This window comes from Gavia stellata, chromosome 18, assembly GCF_030936135.1.
Source record: "Gavia stellata isolate bGavSte3 chromosome 18, bGavSte3.hap2, whole genome shotgun sequence".
Taxonomy (NCBI): domain Eukaryota; kingdom Metazoa; phylum Chordata; class Aves; order Gaviiformes; family Gaviidae; genus Gavia; species Gavia stellata.
In genome coordinates this window covers 18,918,232-18,932,505 of record NC_082611.1, presented here as the reverse complement: position 1 = coordinate 18,932,505, position 14,274 = coordinate 18,918,232, and the positions used below count along the sequence as shown (strand labels likewise).

The window sequence follows — 14,274 nt, the reverse complement described above, 5'->3', positions numbered from 1 at the left end:
TCCTCCATCGCCAAGAGGCTGGGAAACATCTCACAGAGCTGGTGGCCTCAGCACACAGTGCGTGCTGCTCTCTCCTTCCTCCCCCTCGCCATCCCCTGAACAGTGAGAGGGGCAGGGGAGACAGCCTCATGCTCCTGGGACACCCTGTTCATCCCACCATGCTCTTCACCCTGCTTCTCCTGGCTGTGTGCTGCAAGACAGATTCCTTGGGACCAAGATGCTCACGGACCTGGAAAGCCCCTCTAGGTGCCCACTGTGTCCTGGCACTGCTGGCCTGGGGTGCCACACCTTATCCCCTGTGTTGACATGGGCTGGCTCAGGCTGCCATCACACCTTCCGATTTACTGTGCCAACAAGCCCTCAGCCCAGAGGGTTTCTCTTCCACTGTCACCCCCGATTTTTCTGGTGACAAACCAAATGATGTGGTATGAACACAGATTTGGAAGCCAGCAAGCGTGGTCTCTGGGTAAAATGTGGGAGCAGGACAAGGCGGGGGGATTTATCTCTTACCTCGGTCGCAGACCACCTGGGTGACCTTGAGCAGGTCACTAAAGCCCTGGTGCTGCAATGCGGTGCCTACCATCCCCCTAAGACCAGGGAGAGCAGCAGTTATGGCAGCACGGTCCCAGTGTAGCCCAGGGACAGCTCTATCCGTCTGCTGGTGTTTCCACCTGGGGTGAAGAGGGGCTGCTCATGCAGCAGATACCTCCTCCACGGCATAGCAGGAGGATGAAGTGAGCATGCCGGTGCATGAGGAAGGCAACCTTGGGTCCCCATGCAATACAGCACCCTGTTCCTGACCTGCCTGCATCGCCAGGAAAGAAAACGGCCAAAGAAACTTCACGAGGTCATGTGAAGTTCACCCGAGTGGAGCTCTGCTCCATGAGCAAAATTGCTTTTCTCCTTGCCACGAGCCTTCCAGAGCTCGTGACTGGGGCAGAGCAGAGCCAGGAGAGTGCTGGGAGGATGGGACCTCTTAGCAGCATCAGCCTTCTGCTTGCACAGAAACCAGGCATGTGCTCCACCGGCTTATCCACTTCCTCGCTCAAGGAGCTCCAAGAACATGCTCACAGCTGAGGTTGCCTCAGAAGACAGCCCCTTGGACAGCCAGCAAGACACTGGGCATAGACAGGGAAAGCAGGAGCATTAGCTAAATGTCACGCCGGCTTATCTGTGTCCAGAAGCAGCCTCCTTGCTTCCCAGGATTTGGCCCGCTGCTTTGCAGGATTTCAGTGCACAGGGAAACCTGACACAGCTCTCCTAACCGCAAGCACCCGCCTGGCGTGGGGCATGGCAGGACTTGGCTCCGAGCTGCCCCCCGAAGCGCAGCAGCACCGGCAACTGTTGACAAGTGACAAGTGATAGGACAAGAGGAAATGGCCTCAAGTTGCGCCAGGGGAGGTTCAGGCTGGATATTAGGAAAAATGTCTTTCCTGAGAGAGTGGTGAAGCACTGGAAGAGGCTGCCCAGGGAGGTGGTGGAGTCACTATCACTGGAGGTGTTCAAGGAACGTGTGGACGTGGCACTGTGGGACATGGTTTAGTGGTCATGGTGGGGTTGGGTTGATGGTTGGACCTGATGATCCTACAGGTCTTTTCCAACCTTAATGATTCTGTGATTCTGATGTAGGCCAGGCTTGCAGAAAGGCTGAAGACTGCATCACACAGCAGGAGCGAGCACTCTCTGACTCCAGAGCCCAGTGCACAGTGACATTTAAACTCAAAAGTGTTTGTTTTAAGATTATACCTGCCCAGATCTCCCCAGACCTAGAAAGAATCATCCACCCACCCCCAGTTCTGCCACTGCTTCTGACCAGAATAACTGCCTTCTTTTCCTCCTCTTTGCAATCCTAAACTTACAAAGCCTAACAGTAAGCTCGACCTGCCAGCTCCAAGCTCAGAGCCAGCCTACATCTTGTCCCTGGGGCTGGGGGGATGGGTTTGCCAACAGGAGACCCCCGTTACCAAGTGTCCTAATGCAACAGCCATCTCAAAGTGCCTAAAAAAGAGGTCAGCATTGCCGTGCTCCTTTTGAGAAGTGAGAAACTGAGGCACAAAGAAGGGCAGATCTTGCCCTCAGTCGCTCAGCAGGCCAGGAGAAGCCAGGTCCCCTATGCCCCAGGCCAGTGCTTCGTCCCTGGTCCCCAGCCCAGGGCACTCTCCTCCATGATGGGTGAAGTTCCGAAACTTTGATGAGTCAGTTTGGGTTGGGAACTTCTCTCCTTATCTGGGTCATTTCTCCCCTGGCCACCTTAGCACTTAAATGTGGAGCCTGCGGGTGGAGAGGAGAAACAAGACTGCGGGAAGAGCCGAGCAACCATGTTGCCCGATCTACCTGCAGTCCCTGCCATCTCAGAGGCTGCAACAACCATACACACAGAAACCTGCAGGGTTTGCATGGAGAACATCAACTCAATAAGCCACAGCATCCTGCCGAAGGTGATGATGGCTCCTCTTGGGAGCCTCCCTTGGGGCAGCACGCCGGAGTCAATCCCAATAATGCCAAGAAGAGATGGTTCTTGGAGCTCTGCTCAGCTCAGCAGCTGCTCTGGTGGCCATGCTTAACAAATGCCACCACATAATGTCATATGTTCATTATTCTAACCTCAGAAACAACAGCTTTTCACAGCAGACCATCAGTATGGAGCCTGCCTTGACTTCAGGCAGGAGAGATTTGCCTCCCAGCTACTAACTGCTGAGCCCTTACAGGCCCTGGTGGGACACTTCTTGGATGGAAACCAGACTGTTGAAACAGAACTGCGGGGGGCTCAGGTGAACCTCCACACCACGGGCAGCATGAAGACCACGTGCAGTTTCTCATGATGACAGTAGCAGCTGCTGCCAGGTGTCCAGTTCTACTTTGGACAAAGTAAAGCATGAACCTCCTCCGCATTGCCCAACAGCTCTTTGTGCCAGAATATCTTCACCCCTGTCCCACTTTCCCTGTTAACAGTGTAAATAAAGGCAACAGAGGCAAAGAGGGATGGGGAGAGGAATGCTCCTGGGGAGTGAGCTACTGCAGGATGCGCTGGGGTAGATGAATATTTCAATGTTGGGGAGAACAGGAGGAAATCTGGAAATGAGGAGCAGAGGGGAACATAACTGCTTCTCCCTGACCTCCACCAGGCACGAGGCTCAGCAGATGTGGAGCTCACTTGGGCCCACAAACCTCCTCTGAAAAGCACGCAAGCCGGCAGAAGAAAGGTGGGTAAGAGGGATAGGTGTGAAGAAAAGCGATAGGGAAGAGTGAGTGTGCAGGTAGCAGGAAAGACTCAAGCAAAGGTGGAGACAGATCCCAACACACCCAAGGACCTGCTCCTCGGTGTCCCAAGTATCCTGGGCTGACTCCTACCTCCAGTTTGGCCTCCCTGCTGAGTGCCACCCGTCCTGCCAGCATCCAAGCCAATAGGTCCAATACTGACCTGGCACCAAGAGCACTCTCCAGGAAGATAAACAGGAGGTTTCTGAAGCTCTGGCAGGCAGAAGTGTCTCAGCCAGTAGGAAACTGTCTAAGAGCAGCGAAAACCTGCGCAACAGGGACTTCCGCTGTTTAAGGGACAAGGGAGAATTAAAAGTACTCGAATACCTTGAAAGTGCCGGCTGTCAGGACTATCTGGAAACGCTGATGCTCCTGTGCCTCCCGACCCCAGCATCCCTGGCAGCATCAGCAGAAAGACCAGCGATCCCATCTGCTCCCAGGGCAAAGCTGTCGCCAGGGCTGGGGGAAGCGCAGCCTGGCAGCCCGGGGGCCGGGGCAGACAGCCTGCCTTGCTGGGGCTGCTCCAGACTCACGACTCAGCTGCACTGCCCTTCCCCAGGTGCAAATCGGCTCATGGAGAAGCCAGGTTTAAAGCCGGCAGGTCTGAAGACCTGACCACTAGTAAGAAACCAGGACTATTATCGAAATTCCCACTAAAAGAAATATATTGAGATCTTTTTTGTGTGCTGGCTAAGAAGACTGGGAGAGCTAAGATGCTCCAAATCCAGCGCACTGACACTGTGGGAATACCAGCTGGTATGGAGGATCCATGGGTCCATCAGGAGGGGCTTGACTCACACTACAATTCAGACATCGATGAGGTTTCCCCTTCATACAGAATCACAGAATCACTACGGTTGGAAAAGACCTGTAAGATCATCAAGTCCAACCATTAACCCAACACCACCATGACCACTAAACCATGTCCTGCAGTGCCACATCCACATGCTCCTTGAACACCTCCAGGCATGGTGACTCCACCACCTCCCTGGGCAGCCTCTTCCAGTGCTTCACTCCTCTCTCAGGAAAGACATTTTTCCTAATATCCAGCCTAAACCTCCCCTGGCGCAACTTGAGGCCATTTCCTCTTGTCCTGTCGCTTGTCACTTGGGAGAAGAGACTAACACCCACCTCACCACAACCCCCTTTCAGGGAGTTGGAGAGAGCGATGAGGTCTCCCCTCAGCCTCCTCTTCTCCAGACTGAACAACCCCAGCTCCCTCAGCCGCTCCTCACATACCAAGGATTGTGGCATCTCTGCACTTTCCGCCCAGCATAACCATGGGGCTTGGGCTGCCTGCTGTACAAATCCAGTCAACTGGCACCTTCTGGGCGTGGACATATCCATGGAGAAAAACCAGTGGAAATCCTGCAGGATGAAGAGTGTCTTCCACACTCCTCATCAGGGACCAAGGCATCCATCCTGCTTTGCAGATCCAAGCCATGGGAAATGGCAGAGAGACGAGAATAAAACAAAACAAATCAGGCAAATGGGGACTTGACAGTGGTAGGTTTATGGTTGGACTCGATGATCTTAAATCTCTCTTCCGACTTAAATGATTCTATGATTCTAAATGGGCTATTTGAGAGAAATCAAAGTGTGCTGAGGATAATGTTATGCTGCACTGAAAAATAATCTTAGTGGGGCTTGGAGGTATCAGCTACCAGCAGAGGGAAGTGGCCAGAACAACACATCAACACAATATTTTAAATTTGTCTTTTAAATAAATGATATTTGCTTCCCGTGCTCTCAGTGAGGAAGGGATCTGGCTGAGGGCTCTGGTCCCAGACAGGGAGAACCTGGAAATCAGTCTTCTCTGAGCATTTTCCTTCCACCACTTTCCCAGAGGGCTCAATTTTTCCTGCTGAAGTGACAAGAGAAACAAATACAGACGGGACCGCTGGTCCTGCTGGAGCCAGCGCCTGCGGCAGCAGGTCACAGTGCTGCACACAGAGAGGATCCGGCCCTTGGTCTTCTCCCAACCTCTCCAGCCTCATCGTAATCACAAGCTGAGCCGCCTCTCCCTAGATGAGGAGGAAACCCGGGCTGATGGAGGCTTGTGGCATCAGGAGCGGAGGTACAAGCCTTGCACAGACCCTACAGATTTGCACGGCACTGGACTCCCCCTTTGCTGCCCTCCCTTCCCACCCACACCCACCAGCTGGGGTGATCCCAGCTCCCTGCCAGCAGCACGGGGCGACAGAAGTGGAACTGCATGGACCACGAGTCCTCTGCCATTGCAAAGCCTTGTCCGGGCTAAGGACTGGCTGAAGCAGGAATATCCGTATCAGCGTGAACAGCAGTTCCCCTTGAGCCTCTATCTGTCTGCAGATGACTCATAGGCAAGGAGGACAAAAGGTGATTTTCCGCGAATAAATTATTCCTTTTAAATGCTTCCCTAAAGGCAAACCCAACTTTCAAGAAGATACTTTGAGGGCTCACTCCTCCCCATCCCCATCAGCGAGTCCCTCACAGTCACTGGTGAATCACTGTCCCACCAGTTCTGGGGGGTGTGTGTGAACTCCTGCTCCCTCCGTACGCCCAGAGGCTCTGACCATGGCCATCATCAGGGGGCCGGCGATAAAGCCAAGCTCTTGAACCACATGCCCAGTTCAACACCGCAAACTCTGGGGCTCCCTAACCCATGTCCACCCCACCTATGGAGAGGTGTCCTGGGGGGGACAGTGGCACCGTGAGCAGGCAGCCAAGCCCCCCCTGCCCCAGTACAGGAGGGTCTCCACAGACAGGATCATCCTTGTTCGCTGGGGCTGCAGCTCCTCTCGACCATATTTATTGCCCATAAACCGACTTTCTAGCGCCCCGCTGATGGCAATGTCAATCTGCTACGCCGGAGGGAAACTCAGGCTGCCCGGAGCCCTTGGGCAAGGGGCCCTTCTGCGGGCTGGCTCCCCGGGCAGCTGGGACGCCCCGGCAGACCACAGCGCGGTGTGGACATCCAGCTCCCATACAGCTAATTCAATAAGTCACAGATACCATGACTTCATAAGGCAGAGAGGCTCCACAGCTATTAGGGGAACTGGGAGTGGGGGGAGGAGGAGCTGAAATGGAGAAGGGATGGAGACGGGGAGGGTGGAGAGGGGGAAGCTAAGACAAGCAGCAGAACAAAACATCCCATAAATCACGAGGAGCTGCTGAAATACCAGAACAAATGACCCCATAGCTTGGCCATTGTTCCTGAGTGAGGGCTTAAAGCGCTCCCAGTCGAGACAAAGCGCCTCACGTTCTGTTTCAACGCCGTGCCGGCCCATCCAGGACCTGCGCTCAGCACAACTGAGCTGGGGGGTAGCTGTGTTTCACCCCGGATCAATGGCCAGGACTGGTGGGATGGGGGAGGTGACGCTCTCGGCAAGGCTGGCTGCCCCACACCACAGCCGGTGCCTGCATCTCAGCCTGCCCAGAGCATCTCTTGGCTCCCAGATGCCCACACACCTCCCAGGCTCTGGCACTCCTCCCCTTCCCCTGAAAGGCTCAGGGCCTGGTTTTCCCTCTTATTTTTCCTTGACCAGGCTAAGAGCTTCCTCAGCTGGGAAGAGAAGCGGCTCCAAGCCTTTTCTTGGACGTGTGGCATAAGTCAGGAATAAGAAAGCTCAAGTAGGGCTGTGAAACCCAGAGGAGCTCTGAGCCCTCTGTCTTTACAGCGCTGCTCCTCCCCGTCTCCCAAAAAGTTGCTGACAATTCACTTTGTGCCGGGTCTCCTGGCAAACGGACGACTATCAAGCAAAGAGTCCTGGGGAAAGTCCTGTACGACCACAGCCTATGGAAATAACGCAAGGCTCTCGTCAAGGTCTGCAGTAGCAGCTCTCCATTGCACTGGCTCAGGAACAGTCAGACAGATCAGCCGGCAGCTCAGCACCTCCCACAGGCTCTGCAGCCCTCCGGGACCACGACACTTGGGGACCAGAAGGTGAGGAGCCTGCTGATGGGGACAGGTTATCCCTGCTGCCTGCACACGTTAGCTGACAGCGGCTGTGGAAGGAGGCTGGGCGGTGCCAGGCACCTCGATGGCACGGATTTCATCCCCAGGCACAGCAATTTAGGGAGAATTTCCACGCCACACGAGACCACCTAAACCCATAGGGGAAATATTATTGCATTATAAAATTTTAAATAACTTTCATGAAAACACTTCCATTAAAAACCTTTTGCTTCATAACCAAACCCGAAACACGGGGCAGAGTATGGCGGCAGAAGTGCCGCCTCCGCCAGCCCAGTGGTGCCAGCGTGGTTCCGGTGCCCAGTGGCTGTGGCTCCTGAGGTCCCATCGCAGAGGGATGTCCACCAGCCATTACACTCAGCCCCGGTGCTGGGACATCGTGGGAAAACCACCCCGCACCTTCCCATCTGGACGGGCACGGTCTGCTGGAGCAGGCAGGTCTGTGCATCCACCTCTTCGGCAGAGGGGAAGCGAGGAGCCGAGATTCAGCAACGTGCCAGGGGTCAGGCAGCAAAACAAGACGCAGGCAGGACTGAACCCGAGCCGGCTGGCTGCCTCTAACCACCAGACGACATGCTCCTGCCAGCGTTGCTTTAACAGCTCGTGGTGGGCAGCCAACGAGCAGAACCGAGATACGGCGATGGGGGAAGCGAGGAATGCGCTGCATTTTTCCTGAGCCACCATGGGAATAGGCTATTCTGACCATGGATCGCAGGGAGGCTGACTGACATGAAAAACTCGAGGAGCCCAAATAAAAAGGCAGCAAGTAGAAGTAAACAATCAAGAAAAAGAAAACAGAGAGGAAAATCAGGGTGGACAACAAGAGGTGAGTATGGGAAAAGAAACGTGGGGGGGGAAAAGAAGCAGAGGAACAAATGGAAGAAGGAAAACCAGACCGAGAGGTAGGAAAGGAAAAGGAAGAGACAACGGATGCCAGGAGGACAAACCTGCTGGGGCTGGAACTCCCCCTGAGCACCAGAGCTGAAAGGATACGAGAGTGGGACAGAGGCTCCCAGGCTCCGCACGCACAAGAGTAAACCAGCAGATTGCAGCCCTTTTATTGGATTAAGACTCGCTTAAGAGGAAAGACAAACATGGATCATTTCTCAGGTGACACGCGCAAGAGGAGAGGAGGCTCTCTTTGCCTCGATTTGCCCTAAGGGGGGACAAAAATGATTGCTGGCGTTTCAGGGTTGCTGTAGGGACAGCGGGAGGTCTCCACGGGAGCCGCCAGCTTTCGACTTCTTCACTCCAACAGCAGAAGGTGGCGAGCTTCAAATAAAAAGTGCTTTTGTCTCGCACGCGTTCGTGCTATTTAGGCTTCGGCGCTAGATTAGTATCACAGACCAGCAGAAAGCAGAGCTTTAATAAATCGGATCCAAAATCCTTCCTTGCCTCAATTGCCAGTTTTCGCCTCAATTGCCAGTTTTTACCTCAATTGCCAGTTTTTGCCTCAATTGCCAGTTTTTGCCTCATTTGGAGCTCAAGCTGCCTTGATGCCCCGCGAGCTACAGCGTGCACCATCCAGGAAAGAGGAGGAGAAAGGAATCAGCAAAGCAAAATAAAACCGGATGGGAGCAGCCCTCAGGTTTCTCCCCCAGGCTTGGGAAAGCGTCGCACTACCCCACTCCCCACGGTGCTTCTCTCCGGGCACCTCCCGGCAGCAAGACACCGGCTCACGGGAGCAATGGGCTGAGGTGATACGGCACATTCATGGGCCCTAACACTGGGGACTTTGTGGCACTGGCTTTAAAAAAAAAAATAGCCTAAAAAAAGCCTAATAATGAAGTATTTATTTCAGTAAACAACATATGAATGAAAGAAGTGTTTTCTCAATACTCCACTTTTTCCCTGCCTTCTCTCCCTTCCCCCCAGCAATTTTTTTTTAATAAGTGGAACTAATGAGGCTTCGCTCACTGACGGCAGCGCTCGGGAGAGGGACCGTGCTCCGCTCGCCTGGTGCAGCACACAAACACGTGCCATGCGAATAAAGCCTGCCTTGTGCCCGGGGAGAAACGCAACCCACGAGTGCATCCCAGCCGGTGAGCAGGGGAGATGTGCTCCGACAGACACAAGGACTGCGAGACCTGCGCCGGGAGCATCCCTGCACTTTTGGGTAGGCAGCACAGGACAGTCAACACCTTATTTATTGTGGCAGCAAATAACTGCATCTCCTGGTCCAGAGAAATGCCAGCACCCAGCAACCCTCCCCGCAGGGCTTCGAGGTGTCCCTAGGGACAGGGAGAAGGGCCAAGGGGAGATGAAGGGATCTATTGTCCCCAACCTACCCGGCAGCGCTCAGCGCAGGGGACACCGTGTCAGGCAGACACTGTGACGCTGTACAGCTCCTTCTCTTCTACCTCAGCTCCATCCTGCCCTACCTGAGCACCTGAACAACCGAGAACGCTGGAAAACTGGCTCAGCTTGCCGTGAGTGGGGATGAGAGGTAAGGATGCTTTCCACTATGGCAGAGACACGAGGGGTTGGACTGACGGTGTTTTCGTAGGAATTTCAGGCAGAAAACACTAATCCCTCCACCAGACTGACACCCAGCTTTTCAAAACAACAGGCACTGATGATGTTGTGCTTATAATCTCTACCTCCTCCTCGGCAACAGGTAACAGCAGGTCCAGGAGCCCTTCCTCGCCTTCAAGCCTTGGGATTAAGATGGGCAGGATTTTCAGAAGCTGCTGATTTGGGAAAACACGATCCATCACTTTTCCATCCCCCTCCTACCCGTGTGGGGTGAGATGAACCCCCCATTACACACAGCGTGGATGTTCACCCTCTGCAGAGAGGCAGGTAAAAGGATGCAGTGGTGACCTTGGGTTAAGCTTCTAAATACATACAGATTTGATGCATGTAGATACTTGCTCTGGAAGTCAAATTAGGCATCTGTAGATTTGCAAGGGCACGAGCCATGCTCTCCGTCGGCTGCAGCACCCAGAAGCCTTGCCTGCAGCCCAGGACCTCTCATGCAAGGTGTGGGATGAGCAGGGGCAGTGGCACCCGCGGCTCCAAAGGCCCTTCCCCTGTGTGGAGCACAATGGTTCGGCGCGACTAACCGAGGATGCTGATCCCGCTACGATGTTCATGGATCCCTGAAGATGTATGGGGGAAGGAGAGAAATGATGTTTCACACCAGGGAAAAGGCCAGGTGTCCCCTTTGCAGGACGCAGCTGCAGAGGAGGCTGGTGCTTGCGTGGGAAAAGCCTCCGAGTGCCTCCCCGAGTGCAAGTGTGCACGTGTGGACCAGGCATACGCACCACTGGCATGCATGAAAACCCGCCTGCAGTGTGCCCGTCCTCCTGGGAAGGCAGCTTTGTACGCAGGTGCTCCCAGCCGCTCTTTGGAAATTGGGCTGTGGGCACGTAAAAGCCAATTAAATTCCTGCAAGAACAGAGCTAGCACAGTGCCTGGGTTGTCTGCTTAACCGCGGCAACAGGGAGAGGATTAACAAGCACCTTGAGATGGTTGAGGAGCAGGCAGTGGGCAGGGTCCTCACCCCGCTGCTGCCCACTCAGCTCCTCCTCACCACGACGCCCCTGCCTCACCCCTCTGCTGTGCCCTGCCGCTGAGTGCCAGCGAGCCCCAGCACCCAAATCCCAGCACCACGGCCCACCCGAGCCCGGCTGCCAGGTTGGACGGCTGATCCAGCTCAAGATGTCTCCAGCCAGGGATAAAATCCACGACCGCAGGGCGGTTATCCTGCCCCCCGGGCAGACCAGCCGTGCCTACGTCCCCGCAGGAGCAGTGACATCAGGTCTTTCTCTTTCAGGCCTCACGCTTTCGAGCCTTGATCGCCAGCGCGATGGCATGTGGCAAACCGAAGGCAAAGGCGATTCCTCCTCGCCACGAGCTCATTGCCGAGCTGGCTTACAAAAACCCCATAAAATGGCATCATCTACCACTGCTGCGGTGTCGCTGCTGTACAAGGTGCTTTGCAAACTAATACAAGACAGATGGTTTTCCCCCGGGAAAACACTACAGAGCGAGTGAAAATGTACCACAAATATACCTTGACACAGCAGGGCTAAAATGGGATCCGGGGGCTTCAAAGAGACATTTAAAGGGAGAAAAGAGATTTACTGGCTTCTCTTTCTTCTTTATTATCAATAAAGAGAAAGTCTGATTGTTTTTAAGGAGTTCTTTGCTTCTTTTCCTATTTCGCGTATTACAAATTCACGTATTTGTCTACCTGGAAGATTCATAGTAATCGCAGAACAGCTTTCCCGATGACATCGTTTCAGCAAAGGGAAGGAGTTGTGCAACTGGAGAAGAAAGCAGGCTGTCACCAAACAGCTTAAATTCTTTGTCTGGCCTCGTTAATACCTAGTTAGCTTTGATGCCTAACTAACCTCACAGATAGAGGAAGCCTTTGAGGAGGACTCCACAACCTCACACTGAAGTGTTACAACATACAATAAATGCCAGAAAGATCTCCAAAAAAAGCAGGGAAAACGAAAACCAAACTCGACATTCTTGCAATTTCTAAGCATTTCTTTTTTTCTTTCCTTTTTTAAAAAAAAAAAAAAAAAGTTTTACCCTCCTTTATCCATCTAAGGAAGCAGAAAGCAATGCAATTTCCAGTTCTTTTAAATATCCTTAGCAGGTCACCTCTAACACTGGGAGGGTTCACTGTGATCTGCTTCCAAGGCTGTTGCATCAGAGCTTAGAAACCCAGGATAAATTACTCCCTGCTCGAGCAGGGACTGCAGTTTGAGACCTGTGCCCTGCACGAGGGGCCCCGCGGGCGCCGCAGCAGCAGCATCAGGGAAGGAGGGAGCACTTCATCCCTCCGGGACAGGCAAACAGGGCTGCCCTGGAAGGTGGCTCATGCTGGGGCAGCCCCATACCCTCGCACCCCTCACCCCGGGCATGGCGCCAGTGGGGAGACCCTGTGGCTCCCAGTACCCCCCCGCCGGCTGCGGCTGTCCCACCATGGCTCTCGGCTCTGGTTTATCCAACGGAGGTGCATCGGGCAGCAAGCGGCCGTGGGATGCATCCTCCGGCAGCTCCTATAAGGAGCGCAGGGTGGGAAGGGAAGGGAAGGGAAGGGAAGGGAAGGGAAGGGAAGGGAAGGGAAGGGAAGGGAAGGGAAGGGAAGGGAAGGGAAGGGAAGGGAAGGGAAGGGAAGGGAAGGGAAGGGAAGGGAAGGGAAGGGAAGGGAAGGGAAGGGAAGGGAAGGGAAGGGAAGGGAAGGGAAGGGAAGGGAAGGAGAGAGGAGAGGAGCTGCCGGCAGTGGGGGCTGCCAGAGGTCATGTGCTCACATGCCCTGGTGCAGCAGACACGCATGTCTGCATCCCACATGAGCCCCGAAAGACCCCCATGGCTCAATTCTTGGGGTCTCCTTCAGCCCCCTAAGGAAGGAGCCGCCCGGGGCTCCCTGCCGCTCCCTGCACTGGGGCGAGGGGGGATGTTTTGGCTTGATACCCTGGGGGAGCTTCTGCAGCAGATGGAGGGGTTTGAAGGGGTGTTGTCCCATGGGACGTTGCTTGGACAGGAACAGAGAGTGGCAGCAGTGGGGACAGGGGACAGGAGGGGGACTGGAGAGGCAGGAACTCCTTTCCCCCAGCCCTGTCCTGCAGCTCTTACCATTCAATGCTCAGAGACCTGGGCCGGAAGGCAGACAGCTCGGCCGAGGCATACTCAGCTTTCCTTCTCTTCTCCTGCTTCTGCTTAACTGACAAGCGGTGGGCAAACCTAGAGAGGCTGCTTTCCGACCTGGGGAAGGGGAGAGGAAAGGTGTTAATGTCACTGAAGCACCCCGGCTCCCAGCGGCAGGTCCACGGCACAAAGGCAGGTGATGCTTGGAGCTGAAAGGAGGGGGGTCCCGGATGGTCAGCAGCACTGGGACGGGGCGGCAGGGGTAAGAAGTGGAGTAGTAGCAGGTTTAGCATCGCTTCGCGAAGCCAGGACCAGCACGGGTCCACAGCGTGCTGTTAGAAAAACCGAAGCTGCGAGCCTGGCAGACTGAGTTAGCACCGGGTCTGGTCCTGCTCCCCGCTGCAGCAAAATCACCTCCTGAGGTCGTATGCTCCTGCCCAAATGCCGAGCGGTGATGGCCAACGCTGAAGAAACGCCGTCTGCTTCTGCTTCTTGCAGTGCCTGCCCGAGAGGGGTCAGGCAGCCAGGGAAGAATCGGCGGAGAGAAGGAAAGCGGACCTCTGCCATGGCCGCACGCTCCTTCCGAGAAGCCCCCGAGCCCCTGCGGACTCCCAGCTGGGGCTCTCAACCACTGTGGCAGCTTTCCTGCTGAGGGCTGACATGGAAACCAGCCCACGTCAGAGATGTTTCGGAGGAGGAAACAGAAACACCTGTGAGCAAACGGGTTCAGCCGCAGGACCCGTCTGCACCAACAAAGCCCCTTCCCACCGGGTGGGATGCTCCAGCGTCGCTCCCAGTTCCTGGGACCAGGGAGAAGAGCATCCCCAGGCTCTGGAGCCATGCTGCACACCCCTCTCCACCCCAGCTCTCTCCAGAAGAGAACCACTGTCCCGAGGCACAACCGCACCGTCTCTGAGTCTGCGGCACGCAGAGAACCCGGTGCCCGCTGTGCCGAGGGCCGGCACCCCCGGCTTGCAGCTGAACACGGCACCACAACCCGTCCCTACTGCCAATTCACTGGGAGCAGAGGTGGGAGCAAGGGAGGAGCAGCTTGGGGAGCTGGGACACCCCGACTTGGGCACACAACCAGGCTGGTGGCACTGGTGCCGTCTGCCAGCCCTGCTATGCACACTGGCTTGGCTGCTGCCTCTCCTCCTCCTTCGGTGCTGTGCTGGCACAACCTGCTCCCACCGCTCAGTCGGCCCCGGGCAGGGCAGGGAAGGGGACAGGAGTGATTTGACAGAGGTCCCAGGGGATGACGGACAGACCTGGGGGGAGACTTTGAACCTGCAAACATTGCTAAAGCCAATCCTCCTCTCCTCTTGAGTCCTGACCGGCTTCAACCAAACAAAATATCTCCAAAAAAAGAAAAAAAAGAAGGTATTTCTCAGAAATGAGAGCTCCCTGCCTTTCCTCATAATAATTAAGCCAACCACGACCAGCTAACAGTTTTT

At 55.0% G+C, this 14,274-nt stretch overlaps 1 protein-coding gene across 1 annotated transcript in view; it reads right to left on the bottom strand.

Moving 5' to 3' along the window:
- The window catches only part of LOC132318649 (ankyrin repeat and fibronectin type-III domain-containing protein 1-like), a 39,683-nt gene extending 26,867 nt beyond the window's left edge, over positions 1 to 12,816 (bottom strand). The window contains exon 1 of the mRNA XM_059826620.1: positions 12,809 to 12,816. The gene's annotated coding sequence lies outside the window, so the exon portion shown is untranslated. The remainder of the gene's footprint in view (positions 1 to 12,808) is intronic.
- Positions 12,817 to 14,274: the final 1,458 nt, after the last annotated feature.